The sequence below is a fragment of the Lepidothrix coronata genome, unplaced genomic scaffold, assembly GCF_001604755.1.
Source record: "Lepidothrix coronata isolate B3197 unplaced genomic scaffold, Lepidothrix_coronata-1.0 Scaffold217, whole genome shotgun sequence".
Classification (NCBI taxonomy): domain Eukaryota; kingdom Metazoa; phylum Chordata; class Aves; order Passeriformes; family Pipridae; genus Lepidothrix; species Lepidothrix coronata.
The window spans coordinates 124,556-149,531 of NW_016690397.1; positions in this window are offsets into that span (position 1 = coordinate 124,556).

Genomic DNA, 24,976 nt, shown 5'->3' on the forward strand with positions numbered 1-24,976 from the left:
AACATAAATGAGTGTATTAGCTTCTCTCTGTGAGTATTGCTTACAGAAGCATCATTTTCATACAATTTAAACTAATTCTCAATAATGTGCAACTTGGTTCCATGCACGCATCAAAGCAATGATTCATTGTGTTTGTATAAATGCAAAACTGACAGGGAAAGAAAAACTTGCTGGTAGAGGAACGTTGTTTGTGTTTACATTATTACTACAAGCAAGACCTATGAGACTGTCATGCAAACCCATGAAAACAGATTTCAGACTAAACCCAAAGCCAACAGCTCTTGCTGCACCTCTATAACAATATTTTTATAAGCACTCTAACTTCCAAGCACTTATTCAGTTGACAATCAATGCACTCCTCTACCTGAATTCAGATTGTCAGAGTTCTTTAGGGCTTCCTTCATCGAGGGCTTCCTTGATGTCTCAAACACAAGTGAAAAGATGCCCTCAGGGGCTTCAGAAGATCCCAGTGAGATTCACAATTATATCTTCTCCTGTTTTCCCAAGATATTTTCAATGACTTGACATATGAAGTAGCATCAGCCTACACTTGATTCAAAACTCAGCTGTGTGCACACCTTTCCTGGACTGCGTAGTTTTACTTGCATTTATTTTGCAGCTTTGTAGAGATTTGCATTGGTTTTCCCATTAGTGTTTTCATTTGAGTTCTAAACAGAAATATTCATAATCATTTATACTTGAACCATCTTAAGGGCTATTTTGTGAATAGATAAAAGGCAAACTAGGCATGCATGTTGCATTTATAATTAAAAAACATATCATTTACCCAATCAGCTAAGTAAATTCTGGAACACAAATTTTTTAACTTCCACTGAGAACCAATATCAAAGTTCTCCTAGAAGTAGCACCAGTTCATGGTGGAAAAGGTTTCTAAATGAGAAGTTTGAAGTGTTTTGCATAACCATGGAAAATGTGCAAGTATGAGAACTAATGAGATTGCAGGCTGAGAACTGTTAAAGTATTCCAGTTATGATGCTTTGTAGCAAATATCTTGTTTTCAATGCTGTTACATCCACAAGCATTTAGTTCTTTCTTGCATTTCAATTAAAATTCATGGGATGTTTTCTCCACATATTTTTCAAGTCTGCCTGCATTTTTCACATCTTAGAAAAATTTCTGGCCATTATTTTTCATGTAAAATGGACAGAATCTATAGTCTTTTGTCCAAGGCTTTTGTTTTGTGAAGCAGGCTATTTTTCATGGATGAAACTGAGGCACACACTTTCAGTTTTGACAGCATTTCTTATCATTCCCCACAGTTAGCATTGTCACCTTTCATTATTTAATTCTGAAGTACAAGGAAGGCTGATTTATACCCATGATGTATAATTACAGGCAGATGGGGGGCTTGGAAAGTAGAAACACTGAATTATGGCTGTAGTAAGTGCCTTTAAGCTTCCTGTGAGAAGTCCTCTCTATGCCACCAGCTAAAAACAAAAGCCAGACAATTTAAACTAAATGAATTCATGCTGTTGTAAGCACTGAGTTAATGAAAGCGAATACAAAACTAATAAAGTACATTGGTTGTGGTTGCAAGGTAATTTAAAATGTTTTCAAGTACAAATGATGAAATGTGTTTGTATTAATCAAAATCATCTTTGAATGTGTCCATGGTCAAATGGCTTTTTTTTTTTAACCTCCACTTCACTTGAAATCATTTTGACACAAGTCCACTCTGCATTTTGAAGAGAAAAGCGCTTTCTGCAGTTCTTTCATATGATAATATACAGTATATTTTCAGCTGCCTTTTTAAAGTTTAAACAAATAGAAGGCTTATTAAGAAGATATCATAATTACATGCAGCTATTTTACTAGCTCTTATCTGAAGCAAAAGCAAGCAATTAGTTGAGAACATAAATTCATTCAAGACACTTAGTGAACATGAGGGAATAGACCAGCAGGAGAAAATAGGCCCATTTTACTGTTTCATCTTCCCTGCAGAAGTACAGTGAACTTATTCTAGTAGGTTTAATGCCACCTCCAAAATAGCACTTTTATTTGAGAAATGAACAAATAATTCTGAAGGTTTTGAGACTCTTGAGCAAATGGCTGAACATACACCAAAAAAAAAAAAATTAGCCTAGTAGCCTTAGATTGAGGACAACTACTTAACTACTTTGACAAACAGTAAGGAGCTACTCTTTTAATAGATATGGAAAACATCACTGGTGCAAGTGGTCACTGATTCAGTTCTCATGAGCAGAAATATAAGCCCACTGGTGTCTTGTATTACTTTGAAGTTATGGCCCACTGGAAAGGAATCACTAATAAATAAACAAAAGATTTTGGCTTAGAGCTGAATGCAGGCACCAAATGGAAAATATTAGGAGCAGTATTAGTGTTCACTCTATTTGATTTTTGTGTGCTCTTTGAGCATTCTATTCTCTAGAGTGCTGATCACCACATCCCCCAGCCCAAAGCATTCAAAACATTTCACATATGTTTAACATTAAGCACATGAATAGTTGTATGGAAGGCTATAGAAACATTTATGAGCTTTAAAACTAAGAACCTGCTTAAAAGTGACAGCATGCAAGGGAGGAAGGACTTCAGCCCCTGAGCTGCCACTTGAGGTGTCACAATGATGTCACAATCACGCACCAAAACATGATTCCAAACCACAGAAATTACTCCCAGCATATCAGAAATACCTACCCAGATGAAACTCCTGAGAGGATGGAGCTGACCCGATTTAAGGTGCACAGGGGCCTGGACACATTGCTGACCTCCAAGGGGCAGGAGCTGGTGAGGGCAGAAAGGACAAGCCTGCACAGCAGCAGGGAGGATGAAGAGGAGATGAAGAGGTTCTTCATGGGCACACTGCTTCATTTCACACTTCGTGTTTAGGACACCAACATTTGTCACAAACAAAAGCTTCAGTTAATTGAGGGAAAAGGGAATAAAGTCCAAGATTCTAAACAGTTAGTCCATTATGGTTAGATTTCAGAATTACCATAATGCTTCACTGGACTTCCTTCCACAGCTGAGATAATTCTTCAGGTTCAGAAAATTATCATTTTGGTAATATGGAGCCTGTTTTCAAGTCCTGGTAATCCAAAATGCAGTCAGTACATACTGGTTACTTCGTATCTTAACTTCACTTTTTATATTCCTATTTGATGAATAAAAGTCAAATAAAAGTAACTTAAAACATATACAACAAAAGTATTCACTCCTCTGCTTTTATTCTGCCTGTAACCAGGAAAAAAAGTAGAAGAGTATTGAAAACAAGATTTTTCTTTCACTTTTACTGGGAACATATGCATAGAAATTTCTCACATATTTAAGACAACACCCACATGCAAATCCTCTTTCTCTAAAAAGAAAGACAGAATATTTGTGCTGGAATTTGTTAATGTTTTCTAAACTAGTAAAAAACCAACTGTTTTTCTAGCAGAAGCATTTGTCAGGCACATAGGCAGAGCAGCATTTCATCTCTCTGCAGTTGTCTTCACTTGCAAATCTCAATAATATTAATTCATTTGGAGAAACAGTCTAATGATATTTTTTTCCTTGTCATCAACTGGGCTCTGAATGTTTCTTTTAATGAATGCAACATAATTCATGCATAGTCACTACTGAACCCAGTGAATTCATAATTAGTGACAATTTTGCACCTGCTGTTATGGGTAGATGTTATTCACTTTAATTTGATACCTTGATTATTCATTGGAAACTGCAGGAGACTCCGATTATCTCACATGTTTCCTGAAAAGAACATCACAGTCACAACTAGATAAACACCAAAAAAAGCATTTTCAAGAACTTCCTAGTAATCAAGACCCCCAACCAGCAATGCACCCATATTGGGTACACATGTACACACATTACATTGACAAACTCATCCCCAAGATGATGGTAATATTTCATATGCTTAAGAATAAACATGAGGGTAAATTTAATCGTATTTTTAACTTAAGCTAGTAGTTAAAGCTGGAATTAGTATGTATGTTATCATGCAAGAGTTGATCCTGCTGGATTCCATGTGTACCTGACTGCCTCCCATATCAATCCTATTACACAGATATATGAGAATTTTGAAGAAATGTGGTAGCAGGGAAAGTTCTTTTGGGTTGAAAGAGGGAACTTATTGCACATAGAGGAATTGAGCACAAACATGCTGGATGCATGTGGATTCGTGGCTGTGTTCATCTTCCTGCCCCCTCCATATCCTAACCATGCTCAAAGGTATTAAACAAATCTGACCATTTTAGCATGTTTTTGTTCTCTACAACTATTTCTCAAAAGACTTATGTTTTTTTTCTATAAGTCCTAGCAGCAGCAGCACTTTTAAAGAGAGGGAGAAGAGAAATCTTGCCTGTACAGACAAAAAAACCTTAACACACAAAAATTGAAACACATCCTCTACTACCCCTTCAAGTGTGTCACAAACCCAGAAAGTCAGAGGGCTAGCAAAATTTCTGCACTAGTACTACAAAACAACACAGTTTATTTGGAGAAGTGCTGTTGGGACTGCTCATCTTCCAGGGAGAGCTGAAAAGGCACCAGAGACTCTGTGTCTCAAAAATGGGCTGGCATGAGGAGACTTCTAAACTCAAACCTGAATCAGCCAGGAAACTGTAACACAGTATAACACAGGACTCTCCAGATATTTTCAATTATGTCTTACTTTTCAGCATTCAAAAAACTAAAAACACACACAGAGGCCACTACCAGCTGATGACTCCACCTAAAGAGATCCCTGTGTTGTTTTGGGTGTTTTTGACATCAGTGAAATTCGAGTTATCAAAGTTGTCCTCTAGAAGAAAGCAACGTTGCATGGTATTACTAAAGAGAATCATCCTTCCCTCTCCCACTCCAGCTTTAAAAAAAAAATTAAAAATAAAGGGTTCGGAAGTGTTGCTGCCCTTGCTGAACGTTTCAGAAAGCCTTGTTTATTGTATAACTCGACCCAGCCAAACATTATCAGAAATTACATTTCCATTAGAGAACAAGATTAGAAAAATAAGACTTTTTCATCACCTCAACTCCCCATGTTCACAGATGTTTTTCAGTAGAAAATATTCAGCATCATTAGCTGAAACATTACCTTGCTACAAACAAGTTAAATTCTCAAATTGTACTACTGATGTTAAAGTCTAGTTTCTGCATCCTGAAATATTCCAGTGCCATTGCCACAAACTAGAAGGGATGGTTATAAATCACTACAAACAAATCACAGCCTTGGGCACATTTTCTGAACTCCAGGATTTCCAGCCACATACTTCCAGTGCCAATAGGCAATGATTTAAGTGGCACAATTCCTGTCATTTAAGTTACTCTTGCAGAACAAAAATGCAGTTTAAATATTTTAAATCATGACCCTTTCCCAACTATAACCAATAAGAAGGACAGGTTAAAAAAAAAAAAGAGCATTTCTAACCTACTTTATCTGGCTGACAGACAGATGTAGAACTAAATTAATGCAAGGAATGAGGTGCTCATTTGGAAACTGAGTGTGATCTTTCAGAGTACAAGTCACATTTAAGACTTATTTCTGTCTTTTATGGTATGCTTTTTATTAAAATTAATATACTTGACCCTCAGTTACTCTTCATTCAACTCCAAAATCAAGGTAATGATCAAGCCAGCACCACTAACATTCTTTTCCATTTAACCAAGGAAATCAGTGTATACAGACACTGATTCAGCTGCACAATCTTTTCTCTTTGAGGAATAAAACCCTCCACAAGCAAAGGTAATGTAATAAAGTCTGTAGAATCAAAAATACAGGACCAAGCAGGTATTTAAAAATAAATCTGTTTTTTCTGACTCAGCTTATATCCTTAATAAGCAGTCTAATGGCTCTCTAGATGACTGACATTACTGTTATCATAAACTGAGTTCACTAGTAGAATATTCATAGAAAATGCCATTATTTTAGAGTTACAGAGATATAATGGGAATTAGACAATGAAGAACTGCATATTCAAGAATTTCTTCAAATACTAAGGAAATTTATTTAACTAGATACAGAACTATAAGCATACATAAGCACTGCATGATCTTTTTGATAAATTTTTAATCCTGGGATCACCAAATTAGGAAGAGTATATAATCCTTCAGTAGATCCTGACGTCACTGTCAATAAAGGACATTGCTCAGGACCACTGCCTCCCAGTTAACTAGTACCAAGACTTTAGACTAGGCCACAAAATTCACCTTGCATGTTATTTTCATCACAAGGCAGTCTTTTCTGTGACTATACAAAGACCAGCTGAATTGCCCCTACACAGCTGCAGGCAGCTAATGAATATGAAAGAAAATACTGGAAATCAAGAAACTTGTTCTTCAAGTTTCTAATAAATCTATTTATAAGTGTTTTCTGCTGACTCAAGGATTGATGATATGGATTAGAACTCAGTTTTAGCATACACTGAAAAAGCCATGCATGTCACATCTTAAATTCTATCAAGATGCTAGAATTCAAACTCAATTTATTTCTGATCTGGACTAAAAAAAGATTATAAAGGATTAAGAAATTCCTCAGGAGATTAAGAAATCACCATCATTGTTGCTGTAATATAGCCACAGATATGTCCTTGGGATAAATGTTTCCATCCATTTTCAATCATGTAAATGTATTTAAACCTATGGGAGAAAGACAAGCTGCTTCTCCCACTTCATCTGTTGTTCAGAAAGTTGCTGCTTTGTCTTTAGAGCTCTGCTGATGCTGCTTTTAGCAAGCCAGTACTCCATTACTATTGCCATCTTTTCATGTGCCTCTAGGGACTGAAAGGATGGTGCAGATGGTAAACAAACATGCTTTATGGTCTTGGAGCTTAGACTAAGAAATTCAGATTTGCTTTTCATTTTTGGAATGCAACTAAGCAGAGAAATTACTCAAAATTATTATCAAGCTGCTTCTCAGTCCTGTGCAACTCGTCCATAATTGTACTGCCTCACAGAGATGCTTCCCCTCAGTCTCAGAAAGCTGACTGACAAGTACAAAGAATTCTTTACATACCAGGGTATTGCACTCTGCTTACATGGTATTGGTACAAGTCACAGCTGTAATGAATTTAACTTTTAAAACCTGAAACTTTATATCATATAGATATGATGTTATTCCTAAGAGGGGCATGGTATACAGGTCCTGAATTTGCATTTACCAGTTCAGTTTACAGCTTGAACAAAGATAAAATAGATTGCATCCTGTTGGCAGATCTATCAGAAGCCTAGATCACCTTCCAAGGCAATGAAAAACAAATAGCTTGAATTCTACCATGAACTATGTACCTATCTGACCAACAGAGATCTGAGCAGTAATTAGAAAGTAAGGTTTTGATCAAGTATAATGTCAGACAGATAAATATAGCATTAAAACAACAAAGAACTCAATTAATTAAAATTATCATTAGCATGATTACTGATTTTAAGTAACCACTACAATATATTACATGCAGGATACTTGCTAAATTGCAATAAGCAGCACTGAAAACAGGCAGCTCCCTGGAAAGTTGGTGTTCCTTACCAGTGCAGTGCTGGTGTAGAACTCAACTTATAACTTTGTCTTTGGAAATCCACTCACTTGAAACAGATCCACAGATGTGACATGGAGTAAGGCAGTGACCACAGACCCTTGTACTTTGCACAAAGGCTATAGCTGCCTCCCTCACATCCTAGTCCACAAAAATAAGAGGCACTTGCTGAAAAAAGCAAAAATAGTATTCCAGATGCAATGTACATATCCCTGCACGGTTAATTACCTTGGTCCCCTTGACACTTGCACACTCCTTAGAAGGAGTTCAGGTGTCCAGGAACCTACATGTCACAGCAGAAGGCTAGAGAAGCCAGAGAAATTACTTTTAATTGAGTTGTTGAGTATTTTTACTTATACTGACTTTCTCCATCAGCCTCTGGAGAATTTAATTTTGTATACAGTTGGTCACTGTCCAAAGTTGATTATGTCACTCAGAATACACACAGGTTTTGCTTATAAAGATTTTTTTTCATCCTACGTTCAAGGTAATCTAGAAGTGTTTTCAGATTCATAAATATCCAGAACACACTCCTTTCACTCAGTCTGGGCACTGGAGTACTCATGTGAAAAAAAAAACAGTAAGGGTTTTGTTGTAGTATGGTTGGTCTTCATCTTAGATTTATCACCATTTCTTCCATCTCATCTCTAAATTACAGAGCCAGGACTTTCTGATAGGCACAATTGCTGCTGCTCTGTTTACTACCTCCTGTTAGTCCCCAGGCACTTCTTGTGTTTATTCATCACAACTTCAACTGATTCTTTGTGCAAAGTGAGCAAAGCCCCCCAAAAAGTGGGAAGGAGCGGGAAGGGGAATTCCTGACTGGGAGCCAGCCCTTCAGTGTGTTTTTCTGCAACATTCCTTCTCCAGAGTCAAAGACTTCTATGTGCAAAGTCCTAAATGCATCCAAGACTGAAATGGGAAAATCTCAAAAGGTGTACAAATGTAGGTTTTTTTCCTTCAAATGAAGAGAAGTTGGTGGGAGAGGGAATGATATTAACAATTACTACTTAAAAGTTGAAACAAACCCATTACTGTAAGTTTCTCTTTATTAGGCTTAGCAGCAAACAGGAGCCTTCATGAGGATGGAGCTGCTTCAGGAGGATACCAAGATGCCACTGCTGCAAACGGGAAGGTAAGCAGGAGGATGTTACACTAATGAAGTCCATCTCAGGTTGCTGTGGGATAAACACCTTTCCTCCAGTTCCAGGAGATGGGAACTGAATTTCTGTGCTCTAAAAATTAGTCCTTTAATGATGATGCCACAATAACATTCTTCAACTGTCAATTTGCCCTGTCACATGTTGACTATTTTCTTTTGCTTTTGGAGGCATAGTGGGCTCACATTTACTCAAGGTAGTTACTGCAATTTTTCTCTTGTTCTTGTTTACATTACTGTCTATTGATTCAGTTTAGCTGCTTATTATGGATTTCCTCAGGAGATGTACTTAGCTCTAGTTCTCCTGTAAAAACATCAACCATTTATGTAAAGCACTCCCAGCTTATTTGTTTCTCCTACTCAATTGTTTTTGTTAGATGACTATTTCTATTACTCTTGTACTTGGAGACAGTCTAGAGTTGTTGTTTTTCCTCTGTCTTTCTGATGTTTAGCAGCAACAAGACATCTTCCTTATTGCTCCCCTCAAGGAAAATAGCAACAGCTAAGCCTCCTTCTCCACAACACTGAGATAGATGAAGGTGAGATAAGAAATTGCCAGAAAAGTCACTACCCATTGTGGGTAGTAGAGCTAAAGACTTAAGATAGTGACAGTAGTTCTTCTGCGCTTTACACAGTAAGACAATAAGAAAATTCCATGAACACAGTTTGTTTCAGAATTGCTGATTTCTAAGCATTGCCTGCAAATAGTTAGTTCAACACTTGTCAATTTTAAAATTGTAATTTCTAATACAAGATTAGAGAGTTTACAGATTAAGGACCCTTATTCCCTCTCAGTTTGAAAAAGAGGGCCTCACAGAGACCTCAGTGTATCCAGCGTTAAGGGGCTTACCAATATGGGAAATACTTCAGGTCCTCCCCTCCTGGGTAAGTCACATGGTCACAAAAAGAGTTAGTCCTAACTCAGAACACTACTCAGAGCAACAATACAGGGCACTCAGCTGCTCAGAATATTATACATGATAAGCTCAGAGCTGCCCTAGGAACAAGTACAAAGTCAGGCAGGTACAAATACAGTTGCACTCAGAAACCAAGTGTAAAGTTTTTCTACTTTGCAGACATAGCAAAATCCTTTCACCCTTCTTACCTGGGATCTTACAGACTGTACATACAGACACATCACTTGATTAAGCTTTCCCAATTAAGAATCACGCAAAATAGAAAATAAGGCATTAAAAAATGTGGATCTGTGGGGACAGTGAAGCAGCAAACTAAAACAGCTACAATATCTCAGTTTTACAAATAGTTTTACTCATCCAGCATATAACCCCCTACATGTGCAAATATGCAACTTGGAATGGAGTCTCAGCATAACTCAGGGACAGAGGTAGATGTAAACAACAAGTGCCAGACACTGGCACAACAGCAGCTCTGCCAGCCAGGTACCACACACTTGCAGCTCACCCACAAACAACTCACCAGGATCTGTCAGCTTCTACCTAGTCAGACATGCACATCCCACCACCAGGCCTGCCTTAATCTCTTTACACTTTATAGAATAAACAAACACACGTGATATATAACTTACAGGAAAGATGGGGCAAGACTATTTAGAAGACCATGTAGTGACAGGACACAGAGGGATGAATTCAAACTGAAAGACAGTAGGTTTAGACTGGATACTGGGAATAAATTCTTCCCTTGTCAGTGTGGTGAGGCACTGGCACAGGTTGACCAGAGAAGCTGTGGATGCCCCATCCTTGGAACTGTTGAAAGACAAGTTGGATGGAGCTTTGAGCAACCTGGTCCAGTAGAAGGTGTCCCTGTTCACAGCAGGTGGGAGCAAGATGATCTTCAAGGTCCCCTTCCAACCCAAACCCTTCTATGAAATATATATTTCATTGTGTATATAAACAAAACACACACAATCCATGCACTACACTTACCACAACCACCTTCCTTCCCAAACCCCTCAATGTGTTGTTCACCTGATGAAGGTGATTTTCCTTTGTGTTTCCTCTTAAATTAGAATTTCAAAGTCTTAACCCTCAAAACCAACCCTTTCTCTTTGGGAACTGTGGAAGGACAGCTTGGCCCCAGAAGCCCCCAGTCATTTGCCCACAGTTTAGGTGCTGCCACCCACTCCCACCACACAAATACCGAGGCTACACCAAGTGCCACTTCACCCTCTGCACAACCAGCAGCTCAGCTTATCTCTATACAGAACTATAAGGCTGAAGTTCACATTCTATGTGACATCTGTGGTTGATGATGCTGTGGAAAGAAAAGGAATTTGAGGAGGACAGAGATCTGCAGCTGGGTTTTGGTGTCATTAGCACCTCATTAAAAGTCAGTTAACAAAATATACCTTAGCTGAAAACTTTATCAAGACTGCATTAGTAGGATCCAAACTTATATAAAAATGCCTTTGGGCACATGAAGGGTTTCATTCAAGTATTGCCTTACACACACACACACACACACACACACTAAAGAGACAAACAGAAATAGACATTTTCCTTTTGTAACACAATGCTACCAAAATGAAATAGGAGCATTTCAAAAGCATAATTAGGTCTTCCAAAAAGCACCCCCTGGGGTCCTATAAAAAACCCACAGTCATATAGATTTATTGGTCATTGAGGAAACAGTTCGCTCAGTGTCTGGTTTTCTCCCCCCACAACCCTTCCTTAAGTTCTTCTCTTTAAAGGCGATTTGTGCACAATGCAATAATTTCTTGCTCACCATTACTTCCTAAGCAAATATAATCAGATATTCATTTGTAACAGGTAAGTTTCTGAATGTGAATCCTTTAATCCTTATGCAAAATAGAACAAGAAGCAGCCTTAAGTGAATTTCTATATAACAGATGGACCTGTGAGAGACATGAGTTGTCACTGATATCCATCAGGACTCTGAGCCATTGACCACTACCCCCTCAGTATGACTGTCCAACCACATAGTTATCCATCTAACAGTCCACTCATCAAATCCATCTCTCTCCAATTTAGCGAGAAGGATGTCATGGGGGACCATGTCAAAGGCTTTACAGAACTCCGGTTAAATGACAGCTGTAGCCCTTCCCTTGCCCGCTGATGTCACCCCATCACAGAAGGCCACTAGCTTGGTTATTGCCACAGAAGAATTGGCAGCAATTATTTTTGGTCCAGCTTGTCTTTAATACCAATGTCATGTATTAAAGAAGGACAAATGTAACTTGCAAAAGGTTATCTTAATAATTTCACGAGTGATCATTATACATATCATACTCCATCATGGGATCACAGATAATACCAGCATGAGAGAATCTGCAATAGCAGTATGAGGGCACTGCTCTGGGATTTAGTGCATAGAGGGAATAACTAATGAAAAAGGCGGGGGGAAAATATCACAGAAAAAAGGCCACAATTATGGATTCCTTTTGAAATGAAAGAATAAAGACTCGGGAAGTGGTATGTTTAAGTACATTTAAACGTGTTTGAAACTTTATGTTGCTCAAGTCCCAGTTTTTAATGAGACACAACAGATTAAAAGGGGACAGAAATAATTTTGAATGAACAATCAGGGGAGCACTTAAAAACTGGGAACATTTGAGGGGGTTTAGAGAAAAGCATTTAGCAGAACTTTTGGCTACAAAGGTTGAAAACACCTTTCACATTCAGTATCACTGTAGAATAGCTGTAATTTCAGCTGTATCTTTCATACAAAACCTGGGCAAAAAAAAAAGACACTACTGATCTAATAGATAAAATATATACATCTCACTAGAAATACAAACACAATATTTGCTTAAACTCATTTAACATCATAAGAAAGTGCCACAATTACTTGTAGCAATTATAGAAGAGATACTGTAATTTCTAATTACAGTGAAATAGTATGTGCCTATCTATCAAGTCAGCTTCAAATGTTGTCCCATTTATTTGCTCCATGAAAAATGTAGTTTAGATATTGCATGTGCACATATTTTTCGACAGGTATTTCATTTCAAATGTGCCTTGCCTTCATTAGAATACAGCAGAGGTATGAAGTGCATAATCTACAATTCTTATAAGGCAAAGGGCATCTCCGAAAGAGATATTTCAATAGCAAATTGAGATGGAAGAAAATGTGTCAGTTCAATTCACCAAATTGAAGAGATTTCATTTTAACCTACTTATCTCAATGCTCCATGAGAAAGATTTAAGAACAGATACAACAATAAACCTACCAGTAAAAATTAGATTCTCAAATGCTAAGCATTCAAACCCAGCTCTCGTGGTATTATTTATCAGTAAATTTTTAAAGATCTGAGCTCTTTGAACTTCTATCCCTACTGTAAAATCATGACATCTTAAAGAAAACTTATCCCCAGACCTCAATATCTTGGAGATACTTGATATCAGAGTTGAAAGCTTTACCAGTAAAGCCAGAAGCAATTTCCAGCATTTTTCATGGTATCACTTCCAAACTCTCTTTAGGAAGTGTATTGAAAACTTATTTACTACACAGGCTCTTTAAAAACTCTGTATTTGTGTCATACTTGAATTAGACATCATTCCCATACCCAATATAGTAGAATGAAATGTAACCCTACAGTGTCTAATAATTAACTATTTGGGTGCTTAACCATCACACTGTCCTATGTTCCAGGTATTATGCTTTCAAAGTGACATTAAACTCTGCAGTCACTGATGCTCTATCCCCAAACACCACACTGCCCCTCTCAGACTGGCCAGCACATATAGGTCTACATTGGAAGCAATGGATTTTCTTGCTTGGTGGTTGCATGTGATCCTGTGAGAGGAAATACTGCCAGCACTGCCTGAAGAGACTTTGGAAGGGTGCAGAAACCAGACTTAAAAATACACAACTTTCTTAGTTGAAGATGTTAAATTTTTGCTTTGTTTTTGGTAAATAAATTGAAACTGCAGAAGCTGTGGAAACAATTTTACAGTGTGTGACCCAAGGTGGGAATAGTTTCTCAGAAGCTCATTGTAAAGAGTATATTGAACAGGGATTAAAAGGTAAAAGATTTAGACAGCCTAGAACGAAAACACAGAACATCACAACTGTGATATTAACTCTGTCAGTATTATCATGTTGCCTCTGTGAAGTCATTTAACCCCTGCTTGGAGAAGCATCTCTAGTCTCTGTGGGTTCTCTTCCTTCTGTTCTCCCAACAGAAGTTTTAAACTTCATCTGAATTTGCATGAAATACACACAAAGCACTCTATGTTGTGATTCTGTCCCAGAGTTCACAGCAATGCTGGTTTGTGCACCTTCTGACTGTTAGAAGAATGCAAGGAGAAAAGCATTCCCAGAAGACTGAGATTTTAAATGCATGTTTAACACCACTAGATACCCATTACAAAAAACATCCCACGAGGACCAGCTCTATTGAAATTCTAGTCACAGCTCACATTAAGCCAGCTTTTTCTTTTCTATTTAATAAAGAAATTACTTGAACTCAGGAACTGTTTGTAAATTTAAACACTATTCCTTTACAGAAGTTTTTTTTTTCTTATTATTACTACAAGCATTGGTCTTCACAAAGACTAAATTGTAGTGTTTGGTAGTTTTCCCCCCCTCCCTTCCTCTTTCCATTGGGAACAACAGAAAGAGCCAAGGGAAAGGTAAAAACAATTACTAAAAATTCTTCAATTACGTTACTCCAGAAATTGTTTTTGTCTCTGTTCTCCAAGATGTGCCCTTTTAATATAACATTAATTATGTGCCTATATGATCATGATAATATGGTACGACATTTTCTTCCAACAAACCAGACTACAGAGCCCACTGAAGACACCTGTGTAGTCTGTGGATTGCTTCTGAAAACCAGACTTTGCTTGCCAGTGCTGCCAGGTTATTGAAAATTGGGACAGATTTCACAAAAACAAGCATTCATTCCCTTCACAGAAGAAGAAATAAAGAACTTATTGAGTAGCATGAATACTGGAGTAGCTTTCCAGCTTAAACCAAAACTGTGATACCACCTCTAAAGATTTATGAGGGTCTTTCAAGACCAGTGGAGAACCATGAGATAAACATACATTTATGCAAAGTCTGGTATATGCTTTCACCCCCCTATAGCTGAGCAGGTTAATACAGTGCATCATCTCTTACGTGCATCACCTTTATTTATTCAAGAACAAAAACCTGAAGGACAGACAAAAAAAACTCCCATGTAGTTCACAGTCTGGAAACATAAGTATTCAATGTCCATCCCTTCAAGAAAAACAAATTTTAACACAACAATTCTATAACGTATTGCAAGAAATATGGAGCACTGAATTACCTTTTATAAGCTACATCTTTATTTATGAAAATATAGATTCATATTTTTATTACCCAAAAGAAAACTGTAGCTCAAAAAGGTGACAGAAAAGAGAGTAAGTCTAGGAATCACCTGAGTTAGTCAGGAAGCATCTGCCAAAGGCGCTGCTGGTTCATCAAAAATAATAAATTGTAAAAAATAATAAACTGGTAAATTATCTTCAATAAAAACAAACTCTACAACTTCAGCCCACTACAAACTAAATATAGCACACCAAGGGTTTTCAGAGGGAAAATACTGTTGACTTTGATAAGAATCTCCTATTTTCCATAGTATTCTCTGAAAACTGTAGTCAATAACACTTCATAATGTAACATAGCATTTAGCAATAATGCCAACTAATGCAAAATAGTATAAAAGCACTGAAGCACACAAAAGTTAAAACATTTTTTCTCTTTACAGCTTTTATAGATTTTCACACCTATGCTTCATCAGAGAGGCACAACATTAAAAAAGGAGTATAAATTAAAAAATAGATCACATAAGGACATGCTGGTATTTTTTTGCCTTTAGCTGTGGGGAGTATGCTTGTTTTAAGATTCAACAACGGAATAATTAAGATAAAGATTAAATACAGCATCTTTGTTTAAAAATACTCACAACTGCTATTGTGATAACACAAAATGTAAATATGCTGGCTGGCAGTAGGAGATTTGGCTTCCCCAAACCTGCGGTTTTCCCATACCTCATTCAAATGTATGTTCTTAATTCCACAGGCAGAGTTCAAGTCAGTAACTCACCTCTTAAAATTAGAGCAATAAAATAATTTAATTATACAGTAAGTCTTATCAGTAGGACCGCCTGCAATTTTATTTGGGGAGAAAAAAGCTTTTAAAAATTGTATTTAAAGTTCCTTGTGAAATACAGCCTTACTGCAAAATCATTCTTATTCTCAAGATATAGAACACTGTGCCCAGTCAAATGTTCAGAGTTATAGCCCACAATTCCATTCTATTTGTAGTACAGACTTTCTGGCACATTCAATTTTTGTTTTAATTATTTTATTCTGGGGAACAGAGTGTTCAGATTTATTATGAAGGTGGACTCCAAAAGCAATATTATTATAGGTCTAACTGGTGAATAAACCAATACATTTCTTCAATCCATAAAGCAACTAACTGCTCCTGGAGAAGATAGATCTGAAAAGCTGAAGCAGAAGAATTCAGAGTTTCATTCCAAAAGCAAGAAAAGCCATGTTTTCTTTAGCAGAAAGAAAACTAATTACTATTTCTAAATGTCTGCTCTGGTTCTAGAACATACCAGTAACCTGGATTAGGTAAGATTATGTTCTAGTCTTGAACCATCAAATAATTTTTGTACTCTTACACTTAGTTTTTTTTAAAACATTAAACTTTCCATTTTTTGTTTTCCCCAGTGACAGAGGGGTACAGCCTTAAACGGCAGGTCAAAAGTGTTGGGGAAAATTATAAGTGACAGCAAATATTCTTTGGTCAAGTAATTGAATATACTGAGTAAAAAAGGAGGGGAAAGATGACTAGCTGGTAAATAAAATTTATGTGGTTTTATCACATCCATGTATGATTTAATAGAAATAAGCAAAAGGTACCACCAGAAAAAGAAAAACAGCATGAAATCAATGCTTCATATGTTATGACATCTCAACACTTCATACATCAAAAATTCAAAATATACTCTCAGAGCCTCAAAAGAGGTAGATATAATTCTACATACGAGTAAGATAAAGCTACTTCTGGATTGAAATACAGCAGCAATTCAGCAGCACACATCAGTTTTTATGACAGGACATTAAAGATTACTGTTATTCATTTCAAATTGCTGTAGATAATTACAGAACTTAATTGAAGAGCTGGAAATACTCCAGACATGAAAGGTGCTAATACCTTCCATCTTACAAAAAAATTACATGTTCTGTAACGATTCTGAGTATTATCCATGAGGTTTTTCATACTGTACCTTCCAGCACTATGATAGAGCACAAATTTATCACCAATTTGAAGAAAAGAGCAACACACCTCATGACAATATCATTACCTACTGTGAGGGAATTTGCTGAAAGGTATTTCACCTAAGCAGATGGAACATCTGAATGCTTGTGTGGATAACAACACTGCAGTCCACAGTACATGGCTGGGTTACAATGCACCTCTCTAAGACACAGAAGTAAATATAGCTTTTAGGTGACCACAGAAAATGCCATTGACATCCTAGAGTTACTATTTTGATTTTCTTGATTGCTTGTGCTTTGTTTGCTTTTTTAAAAATCCTACAGATTTCCATATCACTCAGCATATTCAGAGGACATCACTAAAATACAGTACTAACAGTGTCAGAAGGATAGGTTATTCTAAGTACTGCAAAATATTAATCCAAGAATACAATTATACCTCAGATTTTCTCTTGCAGTCCCACCTACATGATCCCAGCAGAGCTACTCAGCCTGCTGGAAACAGGCAACTTAAAATAGTCTTTACAAACCCTGCCATGAAGGAAAACCATTTATGTCTAATTATTCTTTTGAAAAAAATAATAAAACCTATTGTAAGTACTAAAAGTCATGATTCTCCCAATATTTCCTCTAAATTTGTATCATAACTCTGAACAGTGTCATCCAAATAGTAGCACTGTGGTATGTTACACTAACACAGCCTCTCTGGTCATGCTCTTGTGATCTGTAAGAGCAGTAAATCACTACAGAGATATTCTGATGGTAAATTAAAAAAACACCACACACAAAACCCCCCAAAAGAAACAAAGCACTGAAATCAAACAATGAGAGAAAAATACTTCTGAAATTCGTATGATTTTTGGAATTTAAACCAGCTGTTCCATGAATAAGAAAATTTAAACTTTGTACTTAGGGATAGCCAAGTAGCCAGGGGATATGCCAAATTTAAGCAGAATTGTTTGACTCCCTTAACACAAAAAAAAAAAAGAACTTTAAACCAAATGGAACTCTGAGGCAGAACATTGTAACATTTAGCATAGCTCAATCATAGACAACACACACACACCCAAAAAAAAAGCAAGAAGTGATAGGTTGCAAACTCAAGCCTCTAAATTAGAAACAACTGAGTTAATTAATATCCTGCCTCATTCAGTGCAGAGAATGGCAGTTTTCTTAATGAGCAGATCTTCAATATTTTATTTCATTGACAGTAAACCCAAGTGACTCCTACTTTCTTTATTGCATACTATTTAAAACAGTATCCTGACAGCAATAAACTTTTCCATTTCATTTTTCTTTAGCATTCATCAGTATTCCACCTCAATTCTGTAAGTGTGGATTAGTGTTGAACTCTCAGAATTCTCCCATGAAGCAAGTGTTTAGAATTTAACATGAGACTATTCTTTGATTTCTCTTCCCAGTCATTAGAACTTTCCAGGTAAGAGTTCTAACTATCCAGCCCTGACTCACCACCAAAGATGTCCTGTGAGTGAGGCTCAGGTCTTGATGAAAGAAGTGTGAGATGGTGTAATTAGAGTAGTTCATGATGGATTATCACACCAATACCCAGCAGGGATGTTGACAAGGTTGGAATTCTGACCGCAGCCTGATAGAGAAACCAAAGAACAGCAACAGCAAACCATCACAGCAGAGAGGTACAAAACACCTTGGAGGATTTCACAGACTTTACTTTCACCATTATTCTATTCCCAATCAAACCAAAAGTCGTCTTTATCCCCCAATTCTCACCATCTTCTTCCTTGTGGTTCTGATTAGAGATTTCTCTCTTTAGACTTCCATATTCTCAGCATCCAGTCTCAACAGGCAGGACTGATAACAGCAGTTGTAACTTTGTATTGTGAAGTAGAAAAGCCAATGCTATCCTTACTGTGATTCTACCTTCCATAGTATCTGCCACTGTTCCAGAGACTGAAAACTTTCAGTGCTATACTTGTGAATTCATCTTAGAAATCACCATGGAAAAAATGAGATTGCTACAACATTGCAGTGTGTTTTAACACTTTCACATTGCCTCTCCAGAGACAAGGAGCCACCCTAACAGAACAGGGACTGCATCAAACAGAACATTAAAGATCAAGTGTAGATGTGGTTGACATATCTGAAAAGCTAGATAAGGCCTATAGGGTAGGAACCAAAACCAGCACAATTGAGCAATAGTATCACAGAGATAAGAGCATAATTTCAGTATCAACACTTTCAGGGAAGGAGCAATTTAAAAAGAACTGAAGTGCCCAAGAAACAGCTTTGCCAATCCTTACATAGGACTTATAAAAAAAAAAAAAAAGAAAAAATGGCTCTTACCACACACAGACAAGATCAGTTATCTAGAAACCAGAAATTAAAGTATGACATCATCTCTGATATCTGAATACTGCTCTGGATAATATTTCAGAGAACTAACCCATACTGTGCTGTTTAACATAGAAAACATTGAATTCTCAGAAACTGAAACATATGCCACTCCTTTTAATTGTCATTATTTTTTGTTTGAATGACAATGTGTCATTTATAGCAAAGTACATACTCTTTTCAGTGTTTCTCATTAAAATAAGACTAGCTGAGCGCTGGCAAAAAAAAAGGACATAATTAAATCAACCAAATTAAAGTTTGCAATTAATTCAAAACAATGTACAGTAATGCTTTCTCATGTTTGTCCTCTGCAAAAATCAAAGCTATTTAGTTTTGGTTTGGGTGGTTTGTTTTGCTCTTATTCAGGCTTTTTTAAAATAGATTATTCACCATCTTGAAAACAGTGAAAATCTTGGAATAAAGCAACTTTTAGGGATACTACATTGTGTTTTTTTTTCTGTGAAGAACCAAAGTATTATTAATTACCTCAATGGATAGTAGTTGCTTCCTTAAGTTCTCCTGTCTGTGAGTATGCTCAAATGAGGATATTACACTGCAGCTGAATAACTAAAAGCTGCAACTATACCGTTTACCTACAGCCATTTATTCAAGGTTTCATCATCATGCTGCTCAGAAGATGAAAATGAAAGAGTTTCCATTTAATGAAGACCATCTGAAGTGTCCCCACTGCAGCTGCAGGCTCTGTAGAATCTGTCGTGCAGGAGGCAAAATGCTGCATTGTAATGCAGATTTTCTTAAGAGTGCATCTGCAGCAACAAGATCATTTCCCATGGTCTTCACTGTATTTCTTCTATTATTCATGGAACACAATGTAAATGAAGCTATAAATTTTACCACATACTAAATGTAGAAAGAAGATAATGGGAACTGTGAATTATGAATGAATCACTGTTATTGTGATTCCTCAAGGATTCTGATGGAGATGATTACATGCATGCAAAGACACTGTAGCTAAACTTCTTTATATTGATCTTGAAAAATGATTCTAGGAATATTATCATTAATATACAGGATTCCTAGATTTGTTTTTCATGACAATGCCAACTAACCGTCAAAGGCAATTACATATCAATGCTACCTAGGGGCAGGCAAGAATACTTGTATTTGGAATTACTGAATTGGGGAGAGAAGGATAATAGCTTGCAAAAATGTGTTTCCCAGCTACCCACATGTGTTCTTTCACATTTAAATAAGCCACAGGCAAACTTAGTGGAGTATTCTGTAGTAAGCAGAATGCCAAGTAATAAGCAGTAAGATAAGGACTTTTTTTCCTGTGGCTGAAAATGAAACAGTTTCTTTAAATGAAAGAAGTATTCTTCTACAAATTGCACCATCAAAAACCCTACAAGTATGAACCTATCTTTGCCAGTTTTATCATGATAGCAAGAGACAAATTATTACTGTCGTACCCATTAAGAATAATTCTTAGTGATATGATCAAAGTCGGGAACTGTTCTGGTTTGATAATGTTTATAAATTAGTAAAGTTATTCACTAAAATTGCTCTAGCTATAATTAACATCAGTAAAACACTAAATCCCACAAGATACAAAGAGTAGCAAATATATATTAAAATTAATTGCATACAGAAATTCTCACCCACTGTGAAACCTTTGGAAGTTTGTTCATTCCTCATAACCACCTTTGGTCTGTTTGCAGCTATAGAGTCATCAATTGTCTCTGTCACTCCTTTAAATAGACTTGATGCTTTAAATACAGAAAAAGGATGAACAAGACATTTCTAATATAGGCATCTCAAATATAACCAAGTTCTTTATTTGGGCATTGTAGGCAGGGCCCCCAAGTCCTTGTCCATTTTTTCCACATTAGAATCTGCAGCAAAAGAGTCAACTTTGAAGTAGTGAAAGTGGGGGATAATAATGGAATTTGCACACCATTTTTATATTCAAAGAAATCTCTAAGTTGGCACCAAGGCATTGGTGTCAGCATGAAAAAAAGACTTCAACATATCCTTGTCTCCTATGAAAAAAAAAAAATGTAGGATATGCAATAATGAGGGTTGTTAACCTGAGTTCATTTAAAATAATAGGAAGAAAAAATCCACCATAAAAACAGAATGATCAACTAACAGTATGCTATTTCTAACCAACCTGAAAACACTTAAATGGACAAGAGAAAAAACTTGAAAATGAACCAGTGAGTAGTCTCAGAATGTATTTTCAGCACAAATATTCTTTATTTCCATACAGGACAGTTTCTACCTACCATAATTAGTACTTTGAGGGTAGAAGCAGATTTTTATAATTTCTGTGATTTCTAACCTGTATTATTTGTTCACTAGAACAACCATGTTACTCATGTGTTTATGCTTCTGTAGCAATTTTGTTCCACTTTATACCAATACAGATGGACTTACTTGTATTCACTCCTGTTCTGATGACATTCATTATCTCAGTAAATTTAAAAAAAAACAAACCTACATTAACACAATATCACAAGTTACTACAAAAGTCTAAAAAAAAAAAAAGTGGAACAAGCTGAATTTCAGGATGATTTATTGTAGCATTCCTGTTGTGGCATGAAAGACTTCAGAGGAAAAAGTAGCTTATGTTTGTGTAGTAACATTAAACTGAAAAATAAAAGTGATTAAATAGATTTAAGAGCCTTATATATAACAATATAGAACCACAAGTTACTACTCTGCTGCAGGATCTCACTCAAACATATCATAAAATTCACTCAGCCAGATGCAATATTTGAAGTCCACAGGTTTTCACTGCAATAGATTTTCTGTGGGGGAAAAAAAAAGGATGAAAAAAACAACAAAGCAACTAAACTCAACAAGACAAAACGACCCAAACACACAAACTTTAAGTTATCAGCTCTAAACTGCCCCACTGCTCTTGGAAAACAGAATTTGTACAACATGTTAGCTAAAAATGTAAATTCATTCAAACCAATACAAATAGTGTTCATAGCATGCTTTAAGCTGCTGTGCAAAGCCAGCACAACTGAGCTCCAAAACAATGGCTTTTTATCTTTTATTATCATTTCACAGGTGGAAAGGCTGAGAGGTAAGTGAAGCTACTGATTCAAGATAAGAAGAAAACAAGAACTTAAGTGGCTAAGAAATGACAGGCCCCTTCCAACTCAGCGCGTTCTGTGATCCACTCTGCACTGGAAGCCACGTCCTTTCCTAACAAATGTGGCCCGTTTTGCATCCCTTCTTCACAGCACTCCAATAATCTGTACAGTTTCAAAAACTAGTATACTACAGAAACTTAAATGATGGCTTCCAAGTGTCTTTAATAGGATGTAGTTGATCAGAGGGGTACTTCTTAGATAGTAAAATAAGAGATGTCTACATTATTTCCTCCCCATGACATTCATTACACTTCTAGAGGAAATGACTAGATAGAGCATGGATTATGTATCACCATATAACTGTGTTCTTTGATCTGGTGTGGATGTACATACATTAGCTTTCACAAGAAACAATTAAATAAAATGTTTGTTTACTTGCAAGGGCTCTTCTGAAGTTAAATTGGGATGAATAGGCAATTAAAGTTCAGAAACATCAGATGTAATGAAAAACATAACCATGTACAGAACAACTTGGAAAAGTGCCTCTCAGCATATGAACTTTAAAACTGTTGTGCAGAATAAAGAGACTAATTCTCTCTTCAAAAGAAACACTGTCTCTATCTAACAGGTTTTCTTAACTCATACTTCTCAAACTGTCCTGATAGCACAGTTGCTTTTTGTTTCCATTCTCTTAAAACACAATTAAGACAAATGTTTAACTTCATTTGAAAAATGAACCTGACATCTTAATAAAGTCAACATTACACTAATGTTATTTAAAAAAAAATCAGAATCCTTGGACCAAATAGTGAACTCCTTTTAATTCAGAAGTGGCACTGAACTCAACAGCCAGATAGACAAAATTCTCAAATCCAGACACTGGTCAGCTCTGGCAAAACTGTTGTTTTCTCCTGTTTTTGCTACTCCTGCTGTTGCTCTGAACAACTGATCAACAGTAAACTTCAACACACAAACAGGGTTTCAATCTGCAACTCACAGTCAGAAGTGCCTGCAGACTTAAAATAAAAAATCCACAAGCCAATACTAAGCCCGATACTTAGATACTTCTGCAAGATATACAGAAACTTCTGAAATCCAATATCTGAAAGAATTTTATTTAACATACTGTTTCTTTATATGTGTGAACTAAGATCCATGCAGTCAGATTAAAAAAAAAGTCAACTGCAAGTTAAGAAATCACATCAGTAATATATGAGATTATAATGACACTTGCTAGTTTTCCATCCAAGCTCCAACTTATGAAGATGAAAAAGAAGTTTCACAGAACTCCACTAGGGGTATTTATTTGAATCTCAAGTGCCACTGCCAAAAACATTCCCTGATAACATCAAGATTGATGATGTTTACACACCAACTGTGTGTAAGTCAGATAAATGAAACGCCAAAAGACTAAATCCAAGAAAACCATGAGTTACACATCTCTCATCAGTTAAATAGTTACAAGAACTGGGTAAAGATCTGAACACCCCATGATGATAATTACTGGCTATGGTATCCACAAGAGCACGTCTTCCAGAGAGTCTGAAGTTACTAGTTGATTATTCCATGCTTCAGAATGTTTTAACACCTCTCCTGAGGAAACTCACTGTGAGGATAACGCTCTCCAGAAGCCTGTGGATGAGGCGTTACCTCCTCCAGTGGTTTATGAGGACACCTAATGACAACTCAAGGATATGTCAAAGCTGAAGTGACACACTGATGACTGCAGTATGAGAGTCCCACCCACCTCCTGATTAATCACCACTTTTCATGTGTTGAGCTCAGAATGAAAGAAGATGACACATCCCTCTAATGGGGCTTCAAAACCAGGCCTCTGCTCCAGCAATAATCTGTGTTTTACGACTGCAACTGTGTTTACAAATAGTGAGTCACAAATGATGATTAAGAGCTTTGTTTTGCTGAGGCAGATGCCTATTTCCATCAAAATGCAAGTTTTAAAAGCAGATTTATTTTTACTAGAATTAAAAAAATTACTAGAAAATGCCAAACCCACAACCCCAAACACGCAGTGCTATATCACAGACCTGCTGCTACCAGAACTTCATTTTATAGTTCTGTCAAAATTAAGTTAGCTCACATACTTCTGTAAAGATGCTGTTCTACTACTGCCATTTTCACAGTGTGTTCAAGTTTTTTCTCCATTTGTCCATAGAAATCTATTTTGTACAGCATATTGGCAGTTTTTTAAAATGTGATTTATGATACCACTTAAGCACTTATCACTTGCTATTCAGTCTTCAGCTACACTATTATTCTGGGCTACAAAACACTAAGTACCTCAACAAAGCAAACTTTCTGTAATTTATGATTTTTTATTATTTTTCAGATGAAAGGCAGTATTCTTTTGGCCTGTTTATTAATCATAAACCAAAATAAATCTACTAATGATTTAGATGTCAAAATTCTTTGTTATTCATCAGCATGATGAAGCCTCAGGCCCTGATATTGAAAAAAATACAGCCACCTCCCTGACTTTAAACACGAAAGTAGCCTCAGTTTTCTCTGAAGACTTCATAGAACTGTAAACTAATTACACTGGTTTTCCCCCCCTCTCACTCATAATGAAAAGTGATAGTTATGCCTACATAAACTAGTACATCTAGAAAAAGCATACAAGCTTTTAGAAACAACCCTTTCCTAGACTCCAGCAAAAGCTCT